We start from the raw sequence: 25,351 nt of genomic DNA, 5'->3' as shown, positions 1-25,351 counted from the left end.
AAATCAGCCAAGCAGTCTGAGCCCCAAGTCATGCAGCAGTCTCTTATGCTTTTGGATGACTCTGTTAGCAGGGTTTCCCAGGGCCATCCACCTAGCCCTACCCCAGAAGTGGAAGAGATTGAGTGCACCGATGCCCAACCACTTATCTTTCAAGATAAGTACATGGGAGGACCATCGCAGCACGTTCGGATGATGACGAAACACAGGTGCCAAATGCTGGGGCTTTCGAAAGTGTGCAGACCGACAAGGAAGGCAGGGGTGAAGATTGGGTGGAAGATGATGTGGAGGGCGATGAGGTCCTCGACCCCACATGGAATCAAGGTCATGCGAGTGACCTATGTAGTTCGGAGGAAGAGGCGGTGGTCGCACAAAGCCACCAGCACAGCAGAAGAGGGAGCAGGGTGCAAAAGCGGAGCGGCCGTCCTCTAGACAGTACGCCTCCTACTGCCCACCGCAGCAAGGGACCGAGCACACCAAAGCCAGCTCCAAGGAGTTCCCTGGCGTGGCAGTTCTTCAGACAATGTGCTGACGACAAGACACGAGTGGTTTGCACGCTGTGCAATCAGAGCCTGAAGCGAGGCATAAGCGTTCTCAATCTGAGCACAACCTGCATGACCAGGCATTTAAGTGCAAAGCACGAGCTGCAGTGGAGTAGACACCTCAAAAACCAAGAAAGGTCTCTGGCTCCTCCTGCTTCCTCTTCTGCTGCAGTCTCGGGCCTATTCATCGACCTCTGGAGTGACAGTGCCACCTGCCACCCCGCAAACAGAGGATCTGCCAGCCACACCAACACCTGGGTCACCAAGGATCTCCACAATGTCCCACGGAAGAGTTCAGCTCTCCATCTCCCAAACGCTGGAGAGCAAGAGGAAGTACCCACATACCCACCCGCGATCCCTAGCCCTGAATGCCAGCATTTCTAAATTACTGGCCTTTGAAATGCTGTCATTCCGTCTGGTGGAGACAGAGAGTTTTAAAGGCCTTATGATGGTGGCTGTCCCACAGTACGTCGTGCCCAGCCGCCACTACTTTTCAAGGCGAGCCATCCCTTCCCTGCACAACCAAGTAGGGGACAAAATCAGGTGTGCACAGCGCAACGCTATCTGTGGCAAGGTGCACCTGACTATGGATACGTGGACCAGTAAGCATGGTCAGGGCGTTATATCTCCATAACAGCACACTTGGTAAATGCAGTGGCTACTGGGCCTGAGGCGGATAGCAGTTTGGCGCATGTACTTCTACCACCGAGGGCACTTCAGTTTGCCTCCTGTTGCTTCCTCCTCCTTTTCTGCTTCCTCATCCTCTACCAGATCCCCATCCGGTCAGCGTAACACCTTCACCACAACATCAGCACAGCCAGGGGTAAACGACAGGAGGCAGTTTTAAAACGTATCTGTTTGGGGGACAAACCCCACACCGCGCAGGAGCTGTGGACGGGCCTTGAACAACAGACCGATGAGTGGTTTGTGCCAGTCAGCCTCAAGCCCGGCCTGGTGGTGTGCGATAATGGGCGAAATCTCGTAGCAGCTCTGGGACTAGCCGGTTTGACGCACATCCCTTGCCTGGTGCATGTGCTGAATTTTGTGGTGCAGAGATTCCTTTAAAATTTCCCCGATATGTCAGAGCTGCTGCAGACAGTGTGGGCCGTCTGTGCGCGCTTTCGGAGTTCTCACCCTGCTGCTGCTCGCCTGTCAGCTCTGCAGCGTAACTTCGGCCTTCCTGCTCACTGCCTCATATGTGACGTGCCCACAAGGTGGAACTCCACCTTGCACATGCTGGCCAGACTGTGCGAGCAGCAGCAGGCGATAGTGGAGTTTCAGCTGCAGCACGCACGGGTGAGTCGCTCTGCGGAACAGCACCACTTCACCACCAATGATTGGGCCTCCATGTGAGATCTATGTTCCTTGTTGCACTGTTTTGAGTACTCCACCAACATGGCCAATGCAGATGACGCCGTTCTCAGCGTTACTATCCCACTTCTATGCCTCCTTGAAAAAACGCTGCTGGTGATGATGGAAGAGGATGTGGCACAGGAGGAGGAGGAGGAAGAGGGATCATTTTGTAGGGTTTCCGGCCACTCATTCCTAAGTGGCCCGGAGTGTGGGTTCCTGCACCCACAAACCCAAGGTACACAATTGTCCAGCCAGGGCACAGTTCTTGAAGATGACGAGGTGGAGGATGAGGAGATGGAGGAGGAGGAACCTTGTTCACAGCAGGGTGGCACCCAGATCAGCTCATGACCTTCACTGATGCAAGGCTGGGGGGATACAGAGACACAGACGATGCACCTCCCACAGAGGACAGCTTTTCATTGCCTCTGGGCAGCCTGGCACACATGAGCGATTACATGCTGTAGTGTCTCCGCAACGACCGCCGAGTTACCCACATTCTAACTTGTGCTGATTACTGGGTGGCCACGCTGCTGGATCCCCATTACAAGGACAACGTACCATCCTTAATTCCGTCACTGAAGCGTGATCGTAAGATGCGAGAGTAGAAGCGCACGCTGGTAGATGCACTGCTGGTGGCATTCCCACCTGACAGCGGGGGCACAGTGGTAGCACAAGGCGAAGGCAGAGGACGAGGAAGAGGTCGCCAACACAGCTAGGGCACCGCCAGCACCTCAGAAGGCAGGTTTAGCATGGCCGAAATGTGGAAAAGCTTTGTCAGCACGCCACAACAACCAGCACCACCAGCTGATATGGAACGTCTTAGCAGGAGGCAGCATTTCACCAACATGGTGGAGCAGTATGTGTGCACACGCCTACACGTACTGAATGATGGGTCTGCCCCCTTTAACTTCTGGGTCTCCAAATTGGGCACATGGCCTGAGCTTGCCCTTTAGCCTTGAAGGTGTTGGCCTGCCCTGCAGCCAGTGTATTATCTGAACGTGTGTTTAGCTAGGCAGGGGGCGTCATCACAGACAAGCGCAGGCGCCTGTCCCCAGCCAATGTGGACAAGCTCACGTTCATTAAAATGAACCAGGCATGGATCCCTCAGTACTTGTCCGTACCTTGTGCAGAATAGACATGTATACCGGCACTAACCAGCCATTGTTATACTGCAGCGCAATTGCTCATTCTTGTATTTTGGATATTTCACACTCTTTTAGAGTGTACCCTAATAAAAAATAAAAAAATTAAAACCATAAACCATAAACCTGTGTTTGCTACCTCGTCCACCGCCGCTTCCACCTACACCGCTACGTACACCGCCTGCTACTCCATATGGAACTCCACCTCAAAAATCAATTTTTTTTATTTAATTTGTACGTATTTTATTTTATATCATTTCACAACTTTGTTAGTTTCATTTTCTGGTGAAATTCAGCAATTTTTGGGTGTATAGTACCACTGCTATACCAAGTAGACAGGTTTAAAAAAATAAATAAATTGTCATTTACATTTTCGGGGGAAATTCTCCAATTTTTGGATGTATAGTACCACTGCTATACCTAGTTGGCCGGTTAAAAAAATAAATAAATTGTCATTTAAATTTTTGGGTGAAATTCACAAATTTTTGGGTGTATAGTACCACTGCTATACCTAGTAGGCCGGTTAAAAAAAATAATAATTGTCATTTACATTTTCGGGTGAAATTCACTAATTTTGGTGTGTATAGTACCACTGCTATACCTAGTAGACCGGTAAAAAAAAATAAAAAATTGTCAGTTATATATTCTGGTGAAATACACCAATTTTTGGGTGTGATGTACCACTCCTATACCTAGTAGACCGAAAAAAATAAAATGTCAGTTACATTTTCTGGTGAAATTCACCAATTGTTGGGTGTGATGTACCACTGCTATACCTAGTAGATAGGTTTAAAAAAATAATAATTGTCAGTTACATTTTTTGGTGAAATTCACCAATTTTTGGGTGTAATATATCCCTCCTCTACCTAGTTGACAGCTTAATAAATTTCAATAATTTTTCTGTTACATTCTTGGGTTGACATTATACAATTTTAGATGTGAATAAACACCTGCTATGCATAGGAGACAGGGAATAAAATTTTACAAATTATTCAGTAATTAATGCGCGCCACATCCTTTTTTTCAATGCTTAAACTTTGAAAAGTTGTCACACTTTTATGCTTTAATAATCTCCCATATTTCAACTCAAATTTGAAAAAATGAATCCTCCTCTCTTTCTCACGCTCCCTCTCTGGCCTGGAACCCTGATTCCCCGCCACCCGTGATCACCATGGTGGGCGCATAAAAGATCATCGAAAGTTGATAAGAGCAGATATCAAATTGGATCGCGAACATCACGGGGACGTGCGACATGGTGGGGCAGTAAGTGTGTACACGCCTACACGAACTGACTGACAGGGGTCAGCCCCTGCAACTTCTGGGTCTACAAATTGGGCACATGGCCTGAGCTTGCCCTTTACCCCTTGGAGGTGCTGGCCTGCCCTGCAGCCAGTGTATTGTCTGAACGTGTGTTTAGCATGACTAGAGGGGGTTATCACAGGTTATATTTCCCAATGTTTTGGGGTGTACCCGAATTTTAAAAATAAAATTTAAAACCAAAAGCAGTGAAGGCTACCTACCTCCTCCTCCACCGCCGCTTCCACCTACACCGCCACATCCACCGCCTCCTCAACCTCCTACTCTATATAGACCTCGTCCTTCTAGATCAAGATTATTATTTTTTATTTTTACCTATTTTATGTTATTTAAAGTCATTTCCCTATCCATATTTGTTTGCAGAGCACTTGCCATGCTCTTAACCACATTTTGACGAAATTTGCAGCCCTCTGGCCCTTTCCATTACATTTTTACAGCCATTTTAGTGCTCAAAAGTTCGGGTCCCCATTGACTTCAATAGGGTTCGAGGTCCAGTTTGGGTCCCGAACTCGAACTTTTTTTCTCAAGTTCGGCCGAACCCGTCGAACCCGAACATCCAGGTGTCTGCTCAACTCTAATAGTAGCCTTTGTAATTCTAAGTCTCCCTCCTGTGTCTTATTCCACAAGATGACATGCTGTTCTTGTAACATCCTGAAGTATGTCACTAAACTTCAGTTCCCCTGCTTCATAATGTCAAGTGTATGTTTATTGTCATCTGGTATAAGGTTGCATCACTCTCTCCGTAATGTGCATTTTCTATGTCTGTATTGTATGTATTTGCTGTAATTCTTAATGTACACCAGCAGGTGGCAGCAATATGTAGGCAGTCTACAGACAGTTAGTTAGTTAACAGACCTAGGCTGGAATAAACCATTCCAGGCTAGCTTCCCCCTGTCTGAGGAGGAGTGGAATGTTCCCACATCCTACTTCAGAGGGAGGAAAGAAAGTTCTAGCAGTGTACCAGCCACCCCCTGTTGGGGTAGGCTGTGTGAATAGGAGCTCCCAGAAACAGGGACCCCAACCAAGGATCCAAGCCTCCCTGAGGCTCAAGATCAACCTTCCCAGCCTGAGTCCCTTACCTCAGCTGGATGACCAAGGAAGCAGCCATCTTCAGAACTATCAGATCTCCAGGAAGAAACCACCATACCCTGTGAGCAGTCCTGTAAGTACAGATTCCAGAACAAGGAGAAGATAAGTACCTCCACAGCTAGTCAGGCCCAAACCAAGCAGACCACAGACAGAGCAGAAGACAGATACCTGCCAGATTCTTAAAGGCTTATGTACTAGATGCAGAATATATATATATATATATAATTCCTGCCACATATTGCCAACACCTGCTGGGATCCGAGACTATTGCTGTAACATTGTATGGATCTAACGCTGCATATAACAGCATCAAGTAAAGACAAGTTGGACCCTATTATCTGTGTGGAATTCCATCATTCCTCCATTACTCCTATTAACAGCACTCAATTTTGTTGCATGTGAGCCAGGATACAGGAGTCCAGCCGTACTACAGGTAGGAGACACCGTTGACACAATACAGAGACAATGTCCCCCTCTGGCATTCCTAACCTAGTACATGAGCTATACCATCTTAAAGGGCCCTACTACAGTACCTGTGCAAGCTGCAACTGGCATCACGAACTTATATGCATATATACTGACCCACTGCATGGCATGCCCACTGACCCAGTGTCCTGCTCATTGCATCAAGTGGCGTCACGAACAGGATCGGATTGTATTGTGTGTCCATCCCTACCAACAGAACCGCATCTAATTGTGCGCAAAAAACAGACTTAAATCGCATGTTTCACTGTATAACAGCAAGGATGAAGATTGTACAAAAAATCGCTAGAAAAGTGACTTGCTTACTTGTATTGCTGTGCCAAGAAAGCGCTGCACATGCGCTACTGCATACAAGGAGTTAATTCGATATTGTGGAGATTCGCCATATTCGTTTTAAGATGGCGCTTCGTCTTCATGCCAAAAGACAAAGAAACCAAGAAACGCCCTCTCAGGAGCGCGAAAATGCTGTCTACGCCCCCCAGAAGCGGGAAAATACAGCGACACCCCCTCAAGAAAGGCGCGAAGATGTCGAATACGCCCCTTCAGGAGCGGGAAAAATAGAGAACGCCCTCCACGGACTTGTCACTGATCTAGCCAGAGGTGATAAAAGCTCCACCCTCTGCGGCCCTCCTTTAGTACTAGCGATCAGTGTATGCAGAGGAGCAGCAAGAATGGCACACCCGCGTCCAAAATGGAACCAGGTGGCCATCGATAGAGAGGATGTCTATCCTGAGCAGCCGCTGGAGATCCGAGTCTCCCAACTTATGCAGAGACGCGGCCCAACAACTTTGGATGCCAGACCGGAGGCTGTGGATACCTCCGCGCACAAGAGCCCTGCAGCATCTACCCCATCTAACATACTGGAGATGCCAGAAAGGATGGCTGATGAAGTCCCGGTTCCTGCTATCGGTGTTCCGGATCTGATGATCGAGTTCGTGGAGGCCGTGGATCCCTCCGCCTCATACGGTGCACCAGCGGAAGGCGACGTACCTACCCAGATGGATGTGGACGTCGTCCCTGCTCCCGCGGAGGACGCCGCTGACGTCACTGCACCAGCTGAGAAGAAGGGCGTGAACCAGATGGCGCTCGAATCCCGAAGGGACCAGCAGAAGGTACCGGAACCGGCCACCCGGCCGCGACAACAGGTAGGAGCAACCCAGCTCCCTGAGGCCCAGGCCCCATCCGTGTCCGTCCCTCCGCCACGTCCTGAGACCCCATCACCGGTCATCAACCTCAGGCTTACCAAGCCACAACCGCCTACTGGTGCGGTGGAGGCGGCTGGAGATTCCACTCTACCGCCCAGCTATAGCCAGCTAAGCAGCCTAAACCCAGAAGTACCCCACAAAATAACCGCATTTGCCTAGACGGCCTGGGAATACAAGTCGGCTGTAGAAGAGTGGGTGAAGGAGGTCCTTGATTGCCCCCAGTCCGGAGACCCTATCCTGACCCGGCGTACAGGAACTGTACTATGGTTTTCTGTGGAGCACGGTGTGGGATTCCTCCAGGATAACCACTCAGGCACAGAGGTATTTGTAGGCCGCCGGTCTGTAAAGAGACATTATCTGCTCAGGAGAGGCACAACCTATACATTGGAGATCAGGTGGAATACACACCTATGCGGTCAATGCAAGGACTCTTTGCGGCTGGAGTCACCCTGCTGCAGAAACCGCTCTCCCCTGCCATCACCCCAGAGAACTGGCAGGAGGATCCAGGCTCTGCGGCTAGGACCAGGTGTCTGCAGGAAACCCCAGACGGTCGCCTCATCTTCAAGGAAAAGGCGCAACCAGCCCCTGCACCTCTCATTCCTGACCTATCAATGCCACCAACCCTGAGGGTAGGACAGATAAATAATTCGGTCCTGACGTTCAACCCAAAGGTGCAGCCATGTTTCCTGCCTCCTTATATGCTGCCCTGGAAGCAGTCTGCACAATCTTCTCCAGCTCTCCCTGCACCAATGCATCCAGAAGTTCTGCCCCTCCCTGCACCGGCTGTGGATCCCGGTCTGCAGCAAGCTACGGCCACATTCTCCAGGTTGGCTGTACAGCCAATCCCTACTGTAACCGGTAGAGGGCGCTGGCGCACTACCACCAACACTACCCTCAGCTACCAACAGAGGCAGGAATTACCTCTCATGCATTTCAGTAGTTCCAGTAGTGATGAGGAGCTGGATACCTACCTGTAAGGTGTCCCCATCATGAAGAAAATACCACAAGTGACATTGTTTTGGGAGCCACTCCGTGGACTGCTACCTGACGGGTGAGGACCTGTTTGGCATGTTGTGTGTTTTAACCCTTTTGTTACAGGTTGCCATTGTTTGTCCTAATCCAGATGGTCATGCTCAGTTAGGACTCCCCCCAACAGCACTTAACCCCTCATGTCCAAGTTAACCGTTTTATCCCCTTTCTCAGGTTACTTGATAGCCTGCTGCAATTTTTAACACTTTTAACCCTTTGGATTACAATTAACTTTTGCCCTGTGGATTACAAAGGACTTTTCTACAACTTTAAGCACTTTCAGGAAAAAGGACTCAAGTTATTGTTGAGCCTCACCTGACATTGATATTTGCACTTATAAAATTTGCACTATCTTATAAAATGTTTGCAACATAAAAGCTTGCACATAATTGTCATGCTATTTAATAACTTATGTCATTGTAACCAGTTTACAACTGTTATGTAACGTTTAAATATCCTGCCCATTGTGTGTTATCCTTCCAGGTACCACAATCTGAATTTATGCACTGTTTGAAATGATTGCACTTAACAAAAATTGTAGCAACTTACTTAAGTGTGCCTTTTCACAGCTCTTGTTCTCTTCCCCCCTACGGACTGTCATCAGAGAGACGTTGTACACCAATGGCCTACACCCGGTGATGTATACCCATAGGTACCCAGGGTAGGACCAAATGGTAAGTCCTGACAGGTCTAGTTACTTCACAGGTACCCCTGCTGCTTTGGGAATCGTTAGAAGCCCTAGGCTGCTCCTTCCCGCTTGTTAAATGTTCCGGATTGTTCCCATTCGGAGGTGTCTCATTTCCAGGAGATCCATGGCAACGTACTGCCCTCCTCCTGTGACTTGCCAGAAGGCACGGAGACGATACATACCTCCCCTTCTGAGCCTTTGCCTAAGGTATGATACCTCAAGCCTTAGAGCCTTATACTTAGCTTCCTCATAGACATCATAGTGATCGTGCTATAAGCCAAATTTCTTCAGGTTATGATGCAGGGAAGGGAATACAGGATAAAGCCACCCTTTCATTTGCGGGCTTTGCATTACATAATGGTGGGATTACGGAGTAAAGACACCCCCATGCTCTCTTTGATGTTCATGGCCAGAACATACAAAGTCAGTCAGCGATGCATGCTTTGTGCAGTTATAGGTTACCTGGTTATACCAAGATAAGGAAACTGTGTGTTGGACACCTTATGCTAGCGGGCAGGAACCTCGAGGAATGTGTTATGTTTTGTATGTCATTTATATGTAAATTCACGCAGCACTTTGTATTTTATTGGGTACCCAGAGCTTATTCCTCACCGCCTAGCATACGCCGAGAACGGCTTCACTTAAAGTAACGGGGTATGTAACATCCTGAAGTATGTCACTAAACTTCAGTTCCCCTGCTTCATAATGTTAAGTGTATGTTTATTGTCATCTGGTATAAAGTTGCATCACTCTCTCCATAATGTGCATTTTCTATGTCTGTATTGTATGTATTTGCTGTAATTCTTAATGTACACCAGCAGGTGGCAGCAATATGTAGGCAGTCTACAGACAGTTAGTTAGTTAACAGACCTAGGCTGGAATAAACCATTCCAGGCTAGCTTCCCCCTGTCTGAGGAGGAGTGGAATGTTCCCACATCCTACTTCAGAGGGAGGAAAGAAAGTTCTAGCAGTGTACCAGCCACCCCCTGTTGGGGTAGGCTGTGTGAATAGGAGCTCCCAGAAACAGGGACCCCAACCAAGGATCCAAGCCTCCCTGAGGCTCAAGATCAACCTTCCCAGCCTGAGTCCCTTACCTCAGCTGGATGACCAAGGAAGCAGCCATCTTCAGAACTATCAGATCTCCAGGAAGAAACCACCATACCCTGTGAGCAGTCCTGTAAGTACAGATTCCAGAACAAGGAAAAGATAAGTACCTCCACAGCTAGTCAGGCCCAAACCAAGCAGACCACAGACAGAGCAGAAGACAGATACCTGCCAGATTCTTAAAGGCTTATGTACTAGATGCAGAATATATATATATATATATATATAATTCCTGCCACATATTGCCAACACCTGCTGGGATCCGAGACTATTGCTGTAACATTGTATGGATCTAACGCTGCATATAACAACATCAATTAAAGACAAGTTGGACCCTATTATCTGTGTGGAATTCCATCATTCCTCCATTACTCCTATTAACAGCACTCAATTTTGTTGCATGTAAGCCAGGATACAGGAGTCCAGCCGTACTACAGTTAGGAGACACCGTTGACACAATACAGAGACAATATCCCCCTCTGGCATTCCTAACCTAGTACATGAGCTATACCATCTTAAAGGGCCCTTCTACAGTACCTGTGCATGTTGCAACTGGCGTCATGAACTTATATACATATATACTGACCCACTGCATGGCATGCCCACTGACCCAGTGTCCTGCTCATTGCATTCTTAGTTCATAGAAGCAAACCTCTGTAGCCCTTATCAGAATTGTTCATATGAAAGTAATCTATTTTGTTGCATAGACTGTCTGGTTTCTTCTATGAGCCATACAGCGACTTGAATTCTAAATCACATTCCCTGCTGATAATCTTCTTAGAAAGAGAAATGAACACAAAACATATTCATATATGTACTTTTTACTGTGTGTAAATTTCAGGTTTGGCGCACGCCACATACACATCAGTGGAACTTAAAATGTTTCTGTTCTTTGATATTGTCAGTATAATCTGTAATTTATATTTCATTACTTGCTTCTCAGATGATTATCGATTCAGTTTCTAAGGGATATACATGTGCACAGTGGTAGATGACACAATGGGAGAGATTTATTAATATGCTGTAAGTGGAAAACTGCAGTAAAGTCCCTTTCAGCCAGATGATTTTCCCATCCAGATGCTGTCTGATTGTTGAACAGACAACAACTGGTCTGAACACTGACCCATTAAAGTAAATGGGAGCACCTACATGTGTGACTTTCCACATGGGCCACCAGTCCATGCAGAGGACATCCCAGCATGCACCACCCTGATCTAATTTTCCTTCAAGACTACTTCACTCAAATGATTGGGTCTGCAAGAAAAATGGATCACACATAGACATTAACAGTGTGTAGTCCGTTTAAAAACGTGTTCATGTTCACTGTTTCAGGAGAGCTTTTCTGAGAACTGTCACATGCATCATGTGCCATATTTTGGAGACTACTAATAACTAGAGATTAGCGAATTTCTTAAAATTTGATTAGGATAGATTTGGCAAAATCAGTTGTCTGATTCGATTTCGGTCTGAATAAATTCTCCCAAATAAAAAATATTTCAATTCCCTGGAAAGGTCTATCTTTAGCTCTCCCTTTTCCTTCTTACTTGTCTCTTTCTCTCTCTCACAAAATCACTCAAAATTCATGTTCATAAGAATTGGGGTTACATTTTAGAATTCATTTGCTCATAATAATATCTAAAGAACCATACTCTGTAGTCGAATTCCTATTCTATATACTGTGTATAGGATCTCATTGGTGGCACTCAATAAGAACATTCTTGTGGCTGAAAATGCTTACAAACCTAGTTCTGCTCACATATATATATAATTGTATCAAGTCTATAAACATTCTAGCTACTTACCTATCTATTCTATATCTGAAGAACAATACATTTTAGGTCAAAATATTTGACAATTTGGCAACACTGTGGTCCTGGACATGCAGAAAAATCTGAAGTATTCATAATGTGCCTATTTTCCTATACTCTAATATTTAAGCTCTCCCAGCTACAGTAACTGGCATTTTACTAGCACCTGCCAGGATACTCTTTCCACCTCTTGAGACACAGACATTCCTCTCACAATGGATTCACATAGCGGATCAAATGTTTTGTATGGCCAAATTACCCCACTGGGAATTGACATTTTACAACCTACTTAAAATTACCTCACACAATGTTCATTTTCATGATAATTGTTCTGCAGACTGAACTTCTTTTCTCACTCAGTTATTACAATTAAGCTAATTCTTCTCCCACACACACATATTTGTTAAAACACAAAATGACCTCTCAAACCTTGAAAGCATATGACAACCAGGAATAATCATTATCTTTGCTAATAGAACTCATCAGAGGCTATTCTTCAAAGAGGAGGTCTAGATTGTACCATTACTTGCTGAATCAAATTTTTAATGTTTTTTTTATTTTGAAAAATATTAGTGTTAGTATAGATTCTATTAATCCTTTATAAAGGATTTCTTATTTTTTTCTCTACCTGCATCTTATATTTGTTCTGCTGTATCGCCTTATTTCTTAAAATATCCAAATAAAAAGAGCTTGGAAAAGAAAAGAAACTTTTCTTAGAGGTGGAGAGCATACAATAGAAGAAAATTCTTCACACGCCATTTATACAGTACAATGTATTTACTGCTGAAATTACTCTGCATCTACATGTTGCTATGATACTAGAATTGAAATACACATTGATCAGTGCATGCAGCCCCGCAATTATTACTTACACTTGATTTGATATAGAGAAGACAAGAATTCAAGCAAAAATACAATAATATGGGTAGTAATTAAGCTATTAGGCAGATGGTTCCTTAGCTGAGAGCTTCAGAGTTCCCTGCTCATTGGATGACCTGTAATCACACATGCACAATGCTAAGTAAGTACCCAAGCTGAAGCAACTAGCTGCCCTTAGAAGGCTGACCAATCTGACAACAACAACAACTGCTTGGATACTTCCTTGTTGATTTGTTCATGTATTTTAACCCAAAGGACATATTGTTTTATGATGAACACTGGAGATGCACTTCACAAAATATCTTTTTTTGGAAATGGATGGACCTGGTAACAATGGAGACAATTAACATTGCATAAGGACAGGGAAATTAAAATGGAATGAATACATAACAAAAATAAATGCTTCATAGAAGTCAATAAAACCTATAAAGTAAATGCAATTCTAGACTATTGTCCCGAACCCTAGTAGCTCGGTACCATGGGGCTTTACATTGTGGAACATATGCAGTATGTAGTCCAATCAGCAGATTTTGATAAATCTGTGAGTATGTATGGTGGAAAGTACACATTTCTTGCTAAATGCTTTGAATGTATATACAATGATTTTCTCTTGTAAAGATACTGAACTTTATTCAAATTTAGGAGTTTACAACTATTTTTGATAAATGCTTGTTTTTCCCCTTTAGATAGATGACCTTGATGTTACTTTTAAATTACATTATTCCAACTTGATGCTGAGCTGAGATTCTAGGATTTACTCACATGGGCCATGTTTGGTTACTGCTGTGTAAAGTTACTATGTAAAACAATTCTGATCTTAATTTACTAAATTCTATAATATACTGTATGAATGCTACAGTATAAAATGTGCTTAATATATCATAATACTAACCAGTTTTCAACCCAGGGCTATTTTTCTTATTTGTGCAGAAAAGACCTTAATGAAGAAGATTTCCGGACTATTTTAAAGGCTATAAACACCTTTGTTGGCAATTTTTTTATGATTGCGTTGTAATGTAAAATATTTTTTTCTATTGTTATATTATTCGGCAGTTTTTGTCATAAAGCATTAACTATTTGCCTAGCTGTGAACATCTTACTTTCACTTTAACTTTGATTTTGCTTTGTATAGCCCTTATCTTTGAACTACTAAGGGTGGAAGTAGTGGGAGATCTGGAGGGGTACACCATCTGCTACTCAGGAGACTACCTGTGAGGAACACACTAGCAGTGCATGGGTTCATAAAAGCAGCAGCAGGCAGGCATCATCTAATAGTGGAGGCAAAATACTATACTTGGCAGATGTGGGAATATTTCACATAGCCACTGGGGGACGTTTGTGTGGCGGTATGCAGGATATGTGGGAAGAAGGTGTGGCACAGCCAGGGTGCTAATATTGGCACGATGGCCCTGCATCACCATAAAGTGGCATGGGAAAACGGTGCCACTTATTCAGTATTACAGTCTGATGCAGCAACCGCTGCATCTCTCTCCAGCTCGCATCCCCTTTAAAGCTGTCATGACTCGACAACATCAGTAGAAGGAAGCTGTTGTTCCCATCAGTTTCAATGTTGTCTAATGCTCCTGGTGCTCCTGTTTCTGGTCACTTGTTTCAACAGCAATTGATCACCGAGGTGATTGCAAAAAGACAACAGTATATATGCACTTATCCAACGGAGCAGAAGCTGAATGTGCACCTGACAAGTTGCTAGTGCTACAGTCCCTCCGTTTCCATGTAGTTGACTATCAAAGTATGTAGTAGAACATGTAAATCATTCTTTATTTATGCACCCCTTAATTTCTGTTCTTTCAGTAGTTTTCCATTTGATAGAACAGAGCCATTTATAATTTTAATGTGTACATTTTTATATTTATTAGGATCTTTTGATCCCTTCTCCTATTCACCCTAATAGAGATCTATTAGGGTGAATGGCATTTTGACACACACTTCTTACTGAGCTTTGCCTTGTGCATAGCGCAGCAAGGAGGTTACCATGGCAGCCATGGGAAACTTCAAAAGTATCCTGGCTGCCATGGTATCTGATCGGAGTCCCCGCAGTGAAATAACCACATCCCGCTGCCTTACCTCATAGATGCCGCGATCAGTGTTAATCATGGCATCTGAGGGTTAAATTACAGGGTTTGGCTTTATCTTCATTCCTAGGGTTGAGCGAACCCGAACCAATTTTTTTGACCCCGGACCCGAACCCCGAACATTTCAGTAAAAGTTTGGGTTCAAGTTTGGTGTTCGGCGATTAAATGGTGCTTTTTGAAGGGCTGCAGGGCAGTCAATCAACAAGCGTTTAACTCGTGTGCCCTTAGAAGCTATCACAGCCATGCCTACTAATGGCATGGCTGTGATTGGCCAGTGCAGCATGTGACCCAGCCTCTATATAAGCTGGAGTCACGTTTCGCCGCACGTCACTCAGCTCTTACTAGTGTAGGGATAGGATGCTGCTGCTGTGAGGGAGAGAATAGGAAAGAATCTATCTGATATCAGAACTTGTTGTTAACTCTGCAATCTACAGCGATTATTTTTTTTTTTTTGTGGGTGCATTGCAACATTTTTGTACCCTGCCCTGAGCCCGGTGACACAGAAAAACACGTTTTATCCGTCTGTTAGTTAGGTGGACGTCGGCGGCCATTTTGTGCAAGTTTAGTGCACCAGCACTGCATATGTGCCAGGGACAATCATTTAATCCTGTTCTTTAAGTTCAGTGGGCAACATGTACCCATTTTTTAGGTGCACCTGCACTGCATATGTGCCAGGGGAAGGGAAAATAATATAGGTAATCCGTCTATGAGTACCCCTGTGCTGCATATGTGAGTGTAATCAATTCAGTTAATCCATCTGTTAGATTCAGGAGGGGGGACAAATAAAATAAAAAAATTTGTAAAAAGTACATTTGCACCCCGCACTGCATTTGTGATAGTGAAAGAAAATCCGTTAAATCCATCTTTTTAATTGTGGGTGAAAAAATCTTTTTTTTCCCCCATAAAGAACCTTTGCGGCCTGCACTGCAAATCTGATAGTGAAATATAATCAGTGAATACAACTGGGACATTGTGGGTAAATAAAAAACTATTTTTTTGGCCATAAAGTACCTTTGCGGCCTGCACTGTGGGTGAAAAAATCCATATTTTTTTTCCCATAAACTACATTTGCGGCCTGCGCTGCATTTCTGACAGTCCAATAAAACCGTTAAATACTGCTGTTATATTGTGGTTTGAAAAAAAACTGCCTTTTTGTGCTAGATACTACATTTGCGGCCTTTGCTGCATTTGTGACAGAAAGGCAGGGTTAGCATGGCCGAAATGTGGAAAAGCTTTGTCTGCACGCCACAACAACCATCACCACCAGCTGATATGAAACGTCTTAGCAGGAGGCAGCATTTCACCAACATGGTGGAGCAGTATGTGTGCACACGCCTACATGTACTGAATGACGGGTCTGCCCCCTTCAACTTCTGGGTCTCCAAATTGGGCACATGGCCTGAGCTTGCCCTTTACGCCTTGGAGGTGCTGGCCTGCCCTGCAGCTAGTGTATTATCTGAACGTGTGTTTAGTATGGCAGGGGGCGTCATCACAGACAAGAGCAGCCGCCTGTCCACAGCCAATGTGGACAAGCTCACTTTCATTAAAAAGAACCAGGCATGGATCCCACAGGACTTGTCTGTACCTTGTGCAGAATAGACATGTACACTCACCTAAAGAATTATTAGGAACACCATACTAATACGGTGTTGGACCCCCTTTTGCCGTCAGAACTGCCTTAATTCTACGTTACATTGATTCAACAAGGTGCTGATAGCATTCTTTAGAAATGTTGGCCCATATTGATAGGATAGCATCTTGCAGTTGATGGAGATTTGAGGGATGCACATCCAGGGCACGAAGCTCCCGTTAGACCACATCCCAAAGATGCTCTATTGGGTTGAGATCTGGTGAGTGTGGGGGCTATTTTAGTACAGTGAACTCATTGTCATGTTCAAGAAACCAATTTGAAATGATTCGAGCTTTGTGACATGGTGCATTATCCTGCTGGAAGTAGCTATCAGAGGATGGATACATGTTCTTATTCTTTTTACGCCAAATTCGGACTCTACCATTTGAATGTCTCAACTGAAATCGAGACTCATCAGACCAGGCAACATTTTTCCAGTCTTCAACAGTCCAATTTTGGTGAGCTTGTGCAAATTGTAGCCTTTTTTTCCTATTTGTAGTGGAGATGAGTGGTACCCGGTGGGGTCTTCTGCTGTTGTAGCCCATCCGCCTCAAGGTTATGCGTGTTGTGGCTTCACAAATGCTTTGCTGCATACCTCGGTTGTAACGAGTGGTTATTTCAGACAACGTTGCTCTTCTATCAGCTTGAATCAGTCGGCCCATTCTCCTCTGACCTCTAGCATCCACAAGGCATTTTTGCCCACAGGACTGCCGCATACTGGATTTTTTTCCCTTTTCACACCTGTAACGGAACGCCTAGCACCCCGACCGGGTACCTCCGTCGATAGATGCTCCTAGTGCTTCCAGAGGACTCCAAGCACTCCACTCGACACGAACCGCCGAAGCTTGGTGGAGGTCTCGCCGTCTCCTACCTACCCTGGACCTACGACAAGGCTCCAGGCTCCAGTGGGTGAACCTCTCCTAAATCCAGAGACAGGAACCAGGAGCAAGCTCTTACAAGAGCTTCTACTCAGGGGAGTATTGTGATATAGCAATCCCCAAGAGTGTAGTTATTCCATCCCCCAAACATGAGCCAAGACTTCATGAAGGTATAAAACAGGAACTCCCTTTATTTTAACACACAAGCATTTTATACACATCTCCCAACAATGTTACCACCCACAGGGTTTTGTAAAAACAGCCAATCACATGTACCTACAGTATTCAACCTTCCCAGCAATTGTACACAAAATCCCCTTCCCTCTATCTGTAACGCAATAAACAAATACAATGAGCATTTGTCTGAGACGCAATTAACTAACACACGCATTGTCTGAGACGCAATTAACTAACACAATGAACATTGTCTGAGACGCAATCCACAAAATACCATTACCAAACGTAATGGACTAACTTGAACCCTGGTCTAATTCGTGGGGGTGAGAGTTCAAGTTAGTCCAAGTCCTTTGTGAACAAATGAGGCCTGGCTGATGAGAGGGCCCATAATCCTGGGGCAAGAGGCGGGCACGCAGCCCCCTCCAAAACCCAGTGGCGAGGTTGGTTTCGCCACACATCTCCCCCTCCCAGGTAAGACTAACCAGATACCTGACCTCACGGTCAGTACCTGAGTTAGTCTGGCAGTCCACCCACAACCCAATACTGGATCTGTTGAATTTTGGCTCTGTTCTGTATGTCCCCAGCTGTTGAGTGGGTATCTGCGACTCCTTTCTTTCTTTGTGGTTCTCTACCTTGGAGCTGTAGGTACTTGGTGGGCAGAGGCCGACTGCGCTCTGCCCAGATGCCAGCTCTTCCGCTGGGGTAGCCAGTGGGGAGTCAGCCTCTGGACACGAGGATAGGGGAGGGCAGAGGCCGACTGTGCTCTGCCCAGATGCCAGCTCTTCCGCTGGGGTAGCCTGTGGGAAGTCCGGCTCTGGAGAAGAGGATAGGGGAGGGCAGAGGCCAGCGGCGCTCTGCCCTGATGCCAGCGCTTCAGCTGGGGTGCATGGTGCCAACTCCTGCTGGGTAGTAACTGAATGGTTAGGGCAAAGGGCAGCGGCGCTCTGCTCTGATGCCAGCTCTTCTGCTGGAGAGGGGTCAGTGGGGTTTAAAGCCTTACCCACTACCTCAGTATTGGGCTGGGAGAGAGCTGTGGAGGGGGCTATCACTTACCCCCTCCTCTGGATACCCCATCTGCCGCTGGGGAGAGAGACCAACTGTCTCCTCTCCCTGTAGAGCATACTGCCGCTGGGAAGTGACACGCAGCCCCCTCCAAAACCCAGTGGCGAGGTTGGTTTTGCCACAACACCATTCTTTGTAAACCCTAGAAATGGTTGTGCGTGAAAATCCCAGTAACTGAGCAGATTGTGAAATACTCACACCGGCCCGTCTGGCACCAACAACCATGCCACGCTAAAAATTGCTTAAATCACCTTTCTTTCCCATTCTGACATTCAGTTTGGAGTTCAGGAGATTGTCTTGACCAGGACCATACCCCTAAATGCATTGAAGCAACTGCCATGTGGCTGACTAGATAATTGCATTAATGAGAAATAGAACAGGTGTTCCTAATAATTCTTTAGGTGAGTGTGTACCGGCCTCACCCAGCCATTGTTATGCTCCAGCGCACTTTCTCATTGTTTTATTTTTTATATTTCCCAATGTTTTGGGGTCTACCCAAATGTAAACAAAAAAAAATAAAACAGGGTTGGCTACCTCCTCCACCGCCGCTTCCACCTACACCGCCACATCCACCGCCTCCTCAACATCCTACTCCATATGGGCCTCCACCTCCTAGATCAAGATTATTATTATTTTTTTATGTATTTTATGTTATTTTAAGTCATTTCACTAAGGGTACTTTCACACTAGCGTTAGTGTGATCCGGCAGGCAGTTCCGTCGTCGGAGCTGCCTGCCAGATCCGCTGATCAGTGTGACAACTGACAGCATTTGTAGATGGATCCGGGTGCGGATCTGTCTACAAATGCATTGCAAGAACGGATCCGTCTCTCCGCTTGTCATGCGGATAGACGGATCCGTCTTGCAGTCTTTTTCACAATTTTCCCGGTCTGCGCAATTTTCCCGGTCCCGGACATATTACCGCAGCATGCTGTGGTATTATCTCCGGCCAAAACGCCTGACAGTGACTGAACGGAAGGCATACTGATGCAAACTGAACAGATTTCTATCCATTCAGAATGCATTGGGATATGCCTGATCAGTTCTTTTCTGGCATAGAGCCCTTTAGATGGAACTCTATGCCGGAAAAGAATAACACTAGTGTGAAAGTACCCTAATTCGTCTGATACATTGTTGGGTGACATTCCCAAATTTTTGGCTGTGATATATATCCTCTCTACATAGCAGACAGGGAAATACATTTCACTAATTCGTCTGTTAGATTGTTGGGTGACATTCACCAGTTTTTGGCTGTGATAGACCCCTGCTCTACATAGCGGACAGGAAAATAAATTTCACAAATGTGCCTGTTACATTGTTGGGTGACAAATACTCATCTTTTGCGCTAGAAAGTACATTTGCGGCCTACACTGCATTTAGGACAGTACGAATAGTGAGGCCATAACAAGTACAGGCGATAGTAGATTAGGTGGCTGACAGTGCCTCCAGTTCCTTCACATTGCCTCCCACCAAGTCCCCTGCTGAAAGATCAGAGTTGGCACCTACAGCCCATAGCCATCTGTCTTTCAACTCACCCCCTTGCAAATCAGGCAAGCAGTCTGAGCCCCAAGTCATGCAGCAGTCTCTTATGCTTTTTGATGACTCTGCTGGCAGGGTTTCCGTGTGCCATCCACATAGCCCTGCCCCAGAAGTGGAAGAGATTGAGTGCACTGATGCCCAACCACTTATGTTTCAGGATGAGGACATGGGAAGACCACTGCAGCACGCCTCTGATGATGACGAAACATAGGTGCCAACTGCTGCGGCTTTCTGGAGTCTGCAGACCGACAAGGAGGGCAGGGGTAAAGAGTGGGTGGAAGATGATGTGAAGGATGATGAGGTACTAGACCCCAAATGGAATCAAGGTCATGCGAGTGACGTGTGCAGTTTGGAGGAAGAGGCGGTGGTCGCACAGAGGCACCAGCACAGCAAAAGAGGGAGCAGGGTGCGAAAGCGTCTGTTACATTCTTGGGTGACATTTTACAATTTTTGCTGTGAATAAACCCCTGCTCTGCATAGGTGACAGGGACCTAAATTTCTAAAAATCGTCTGTTACATTCTTAGGTGCCATTTTACCAGTTTTGCCGTGAATAAACCCCTGCTCTGCATAGTTGACAGAGACCGAAATTTTAAAAAATTGTCTGTTCCATTGGTGGGTGACATGAACCCATTTTTGCCATTGAAAACCCCTGCTCTGCATAGGTGACAGGGACTTGAATTTCTAAAATTCGTCTTTAATTGATGCGCGCCCCCTCCTTTCATTCGCTTCTTCCGATTTAATCCTTTCCGCCCACTCACATTTCAGCCATTGACCTTCCTTGGATGTGGTAGCCATTTCTCACGCTCCCTCTCCGGCGAAACCCTGATTCCTGGTTACCCGTGATCACCATGGTAGGTGAATAAAAGAACATCTAAAGTTGATAGAGAAGATATCCAATTGGATCGTGGACGTCACGGGACATGAGACATGGAGCAGTATGTGTGCACACGCCTACACGAACTGACTGATGGGTCTGCCTCCTTCAACTTTTGGGTCTCCAAATTGGGCTCATTGCCTGAGCTTGCCCTTTACGCCTTGGAGGTGCTGGACTGCCCTACAGCCAGTGTATTGTCTGAACGTGTGTTTAGCATGACTGGAGCGGGTTATCACAGGTTATATTTCCAAATGTTTTGGGGTGTACCCTAATTTAAAAAAATAAAAATAAAATTTAAAACCAAAAAGCAGTGTAGGCTACCTCCTCCTCCTCCACCGCCGCTTCCACATCCACCGCCACATCCACCGCCTCCTCAACCTCCTACTCCATATGGACCTCGTCCTCCTAGATCAAGATTATTATTATTTTTTTTTACGTATTTTATTTAAAGTCATTTCCCTATCCACATTTGTTTGCAGAGCACTTGAAATGCTCTTAACCACATTTTGCTGCCTTTTGCAGCCCTCTAGCCCTTTCCATGACTATTTTAGAACCATTTTAGTGCTCCAAAGTTTGGGTCCCCATTTACTTCGGGGTCAAGTTCGGGTCCCAGAATCGAACATCCAGGTGTCCGCTCAGCTCTATTCATTCCCTGTCATTGCTGTCAGGTGTCTGCTGTATGATACAGCTGGCACCTGCCGTTTATGGAGCGGGCTCACTGCAGCAGCCCGCCCCATACATTCCCTCTGCTACTGTGATGTACCAGTATACCTGATTTAGAGCAATCCGTAACTAAAGAATTGGCTAACTTCGGTGAATGGGCCGAATCAAATTTTTCCAAAACTTCGCTCATCTCTAGCATTAGTTGTTACAAATCTTTAAACCTTTCACTGCCAGGAGATTTTGTACATTTTGCGTTTCAAGGTTAACAGAACAATTTATCAATCAAAAATCATAGCCCCCATACCTATATATTTTGTAAAAGTAAGCACCTGGTACATTGTCAAACTGCCACTCAAAACTTTATATGCATAGGCAATATCAATGGTTAAAGGTGTGACTCAAGCAGAAAATTATATGCTCCACACATGTGCAGAGTTCATACATACTGTATCACTCAGTCTAAAATTTGAATTGAGATATCTTCATAAGGCTGGTTTCATATGAGCGAGTGTCACGCTCCGGACTCGCAGTGCAGCACCTGTCTTAAACTTCCAGCACTGCCGGGGTCGCATAGCATTATATTTTTTTATGATGCAATGTAACCCTTAGAGGTCTGGAATGTATTGGATAACACTAACATAATGATGTCAGTGTTATTCAAAACATTCCTAAACTGTAAGGTTTACATAGCCTCATAAATCAATATAATGCTATGCGACCCCTTCAGTGCTGGGAGGTGAGGATGGCAGCTGCGCAGCCGTTTGTGTGAAACCAGCCTAAAATCACCAGAATTGGAGAGCACAAGAAGAATTTTTTAAAACATTATGTAAATGCAAGGATTATTCACCTTGAAAAGTAAATGCAGCCACAAAACATACATTTTCTGAAAGTAGACAACCTGATGATTGTGACTGCTTTGGAAGGCAGTTGACAGCCAGGGGGTTGGCTCAGTGACTTGTGAATTCTGCTACGAATGCACTTTCTCATACTGCATTATGTCCTTATATATTCGGAGTCCTCTAGGGACTCTCCCACTTTCTTTATAGGACTTCAAGGAATTCACTGTCCAAAACAACCGGACCTCTTTGTCAGCTAATTGTATAATTCTTATTTCACCAACTTAGAAATATTTTGCATAAATATATGAGGGAGGATTTTATCTCCAGTCAGATGGTAGGGAAGCTTATACCACTATCCCCTACTAAACCATCTTGGTATTTTTTACCTAAGATTGACAAGTCACAAAGTGTGGGCAAATATAGTGCTGTGTATAGAATAAGTGTATGGTAAGAAATGTAAATGTAGGAAGGCGGATGTGGTGTGGTAAAGAAGGTGTGGTGAATGTTATATAAATAGGACAAGTGCGTAATGTGGAGGTGGAGTGTATGATGACATATATATGTGTGTATATGTAGTATAATGATGATGTGTATGTATAATGTGAGATGGATGTGTGTGTGTGGCTGTGATGTGTGGGAAAAAGAGGGTAGGTGTAGAGTAATGTGACAATGGTGTGATGATGTGTATGTATGTGTGTGTGTGTCTATGATGTGTGAGAGGGGAGGGGGGAAGGGTATTGGATGTGTATTAATGTGTGACAAGTGTCATGTGTGAAAGGGGGTGAGAACAGGCATGAGGAATAGGAGGGAATTAGAAGCGAAAGTAAAGAAGAAGAGGTAGGAATAAGAAGAAAGGGGAGGGGAAAGGCAGAATTGTATGGAAGGTTGCCGGAATAAAAGTAGAAATAGATATTTAAATGTTTAGATGTAAGGGTTAAAGTCCTGATTGAGGCCTTTCGGCGAAAGGCTTTAAGGCGTGTGGTTCCAGTATGCTTCTCTTTCCTTTAATAAGTGTATGTTACTTGGAGGGGTTTGCCTTTATGTAAAGTCCTGTCTAAAGCCCACACTCCATGAAGATATAAGTGAGGGAAATGAACACATGGCGTCACTATGGGTAGAAATAAATGGAGGCAAAAACAATAAAAAAAATACTGATAGGAGTTTGCTATAAGCCACCTAATATGGGGCAATACATCATACTGAAGTTGTTATTATGGGGGACTTTAACTTCTAGGATATAGACTGGGAAACTGAAACCTGTAGATCTTGTAAAAGAAACGTGTTCTTGGAAATAACCAAAGACAATTACCTTTCCCAACTGGTTCAGAATCGGACTAGAGGAACAGCCATGCTGGACTTAGTATTAACAGACCTGACAGAACAATAGACATGCAGGTTGGCGGACACCTGGGAAATACTGAGCATAAAATAATAACCTTCCTATTGTCATTCGAAAGAGTGTCCGTCATACACAGATCCCCCCATAACAGTGTCCGTCATCCACAGATCCCCCCATAACAGTGTCCGTCATCCACAGATCCCCCCATAACAGTGTCCGTCATCCACAGATCCCCACATAACAGGGTCCGTCATCCACAGATCCCCAGTAATTGTGCCATCCACAGACCACCACTAGTTCCAAACCCACCAAACACACAGCACACCTTTTGGTTAAAAATTTTTTTTTTCTTATTTTCCCCCCCAAAAACCTAAGTGCGTCTTATGGGCCGGTGCGTCTTATAGGGCGAAAAATACGGTATGTAGAAGACAAAAGCAGCCAAGCTAGAGACAGAGAGATTAGTTGCCGAAGAGAGTAAAACTAACCCTAAAACGTTCTTTAATTATATAAATGGTAAAACGCATAAACCTGAACGTTTTGGCCATTTACAGAGTGATGTGGGAGAAGTTGTAGAGATTGATGTGCAGAAAGCAAAGCTATTAAATAATTTTTTCTCCACTGTATTCACTAAGAAAAATAAACTGTCAGATGAAATCCAGAGTGTAATAGTAAATCCCCCATTGAAAGTGCCCTGTCTGACCCAGGAAGAAATGCTGCAGCGTCTTAAAAAGATTAAAATAGACAAATCACCAGATTCAGATGGCATACACCCTTGTATCCTAACATAATTAAGTAATGTCATAGACAGACCCATATTCTGATATTTAAGGACTCTATATTGACAGGGAATGTTCCACAGGATTGCAGCTTAGCAAATGTGGTGCCAATATTAAAAAATGAGTCAAAAGCAGAGCCCAGAAACTATAAGCCGGTAAGTTTAACATCTGTCATGGGTAACCTGTTTGAAGGTTTTCTAAGGCTACTTTCACACTAGCGGCAAGGAACTCGAGCAGGCTGTTCCGGCGTGTTTGCCGTGCTGCCGTCAGAACTCCGGCCCGACCCCATTATAGTCAATGGGGCTGGAGCTCTAGTCTGGGGACAAGTGTGTTAAACTAGCCTAAGAGATGCTATTTTGGATTACCTCAATGAAAATAAGCAAATAATGGCATATCTGCATGGCTTCATGAGTGATCGGCCATGTCAAATCAATTTAATCAGTTTCTATGAGGCGGTAAGTTCTAGACTTAACCGGGGTGAGTCATATATTTCGAATTCTCCAAGACTGCGCCACATAAAAATATAGTATGTAAAATGAAAATGCTTGGACTTGGAGAAAATGTATGTATGTGGGTAAGTAATTAGGTCAGTGATAGAAAACAGAGGATAATTACTAACAATACACATTTAGATTGGGTCACCGTCATCAGACTAGTGCGGTACCACAGGGGTCAGTATTGGGCCCTTTTCTCTTCAATATTTTTTTTATTAATGATCTTGTAGATGGCTTGGATTGGACAATAAAATATACATTTTTGCAGATGACACTAAACTATGTAAAATAATTAACATGGAAGAGGACAGTATACTGCTAACGATGAATCTTGATAGATTGGAGGCTTGGG

Source organism: Bufo bufo, chromosome 3 (assembly GCF_905171765.1).
Source record: "Bufo bufo chromosome 3, aBufBuf1.1, whole genome shotgun sequence".
Lineage (NCBI taxonomy): Eukaryota > Metazoa > Chordata > Amphibia > Anura > Bufonidae > Bufo > Bufo bufo.
Note: the sequence above shows the minus strand (reverse complement) of the source record.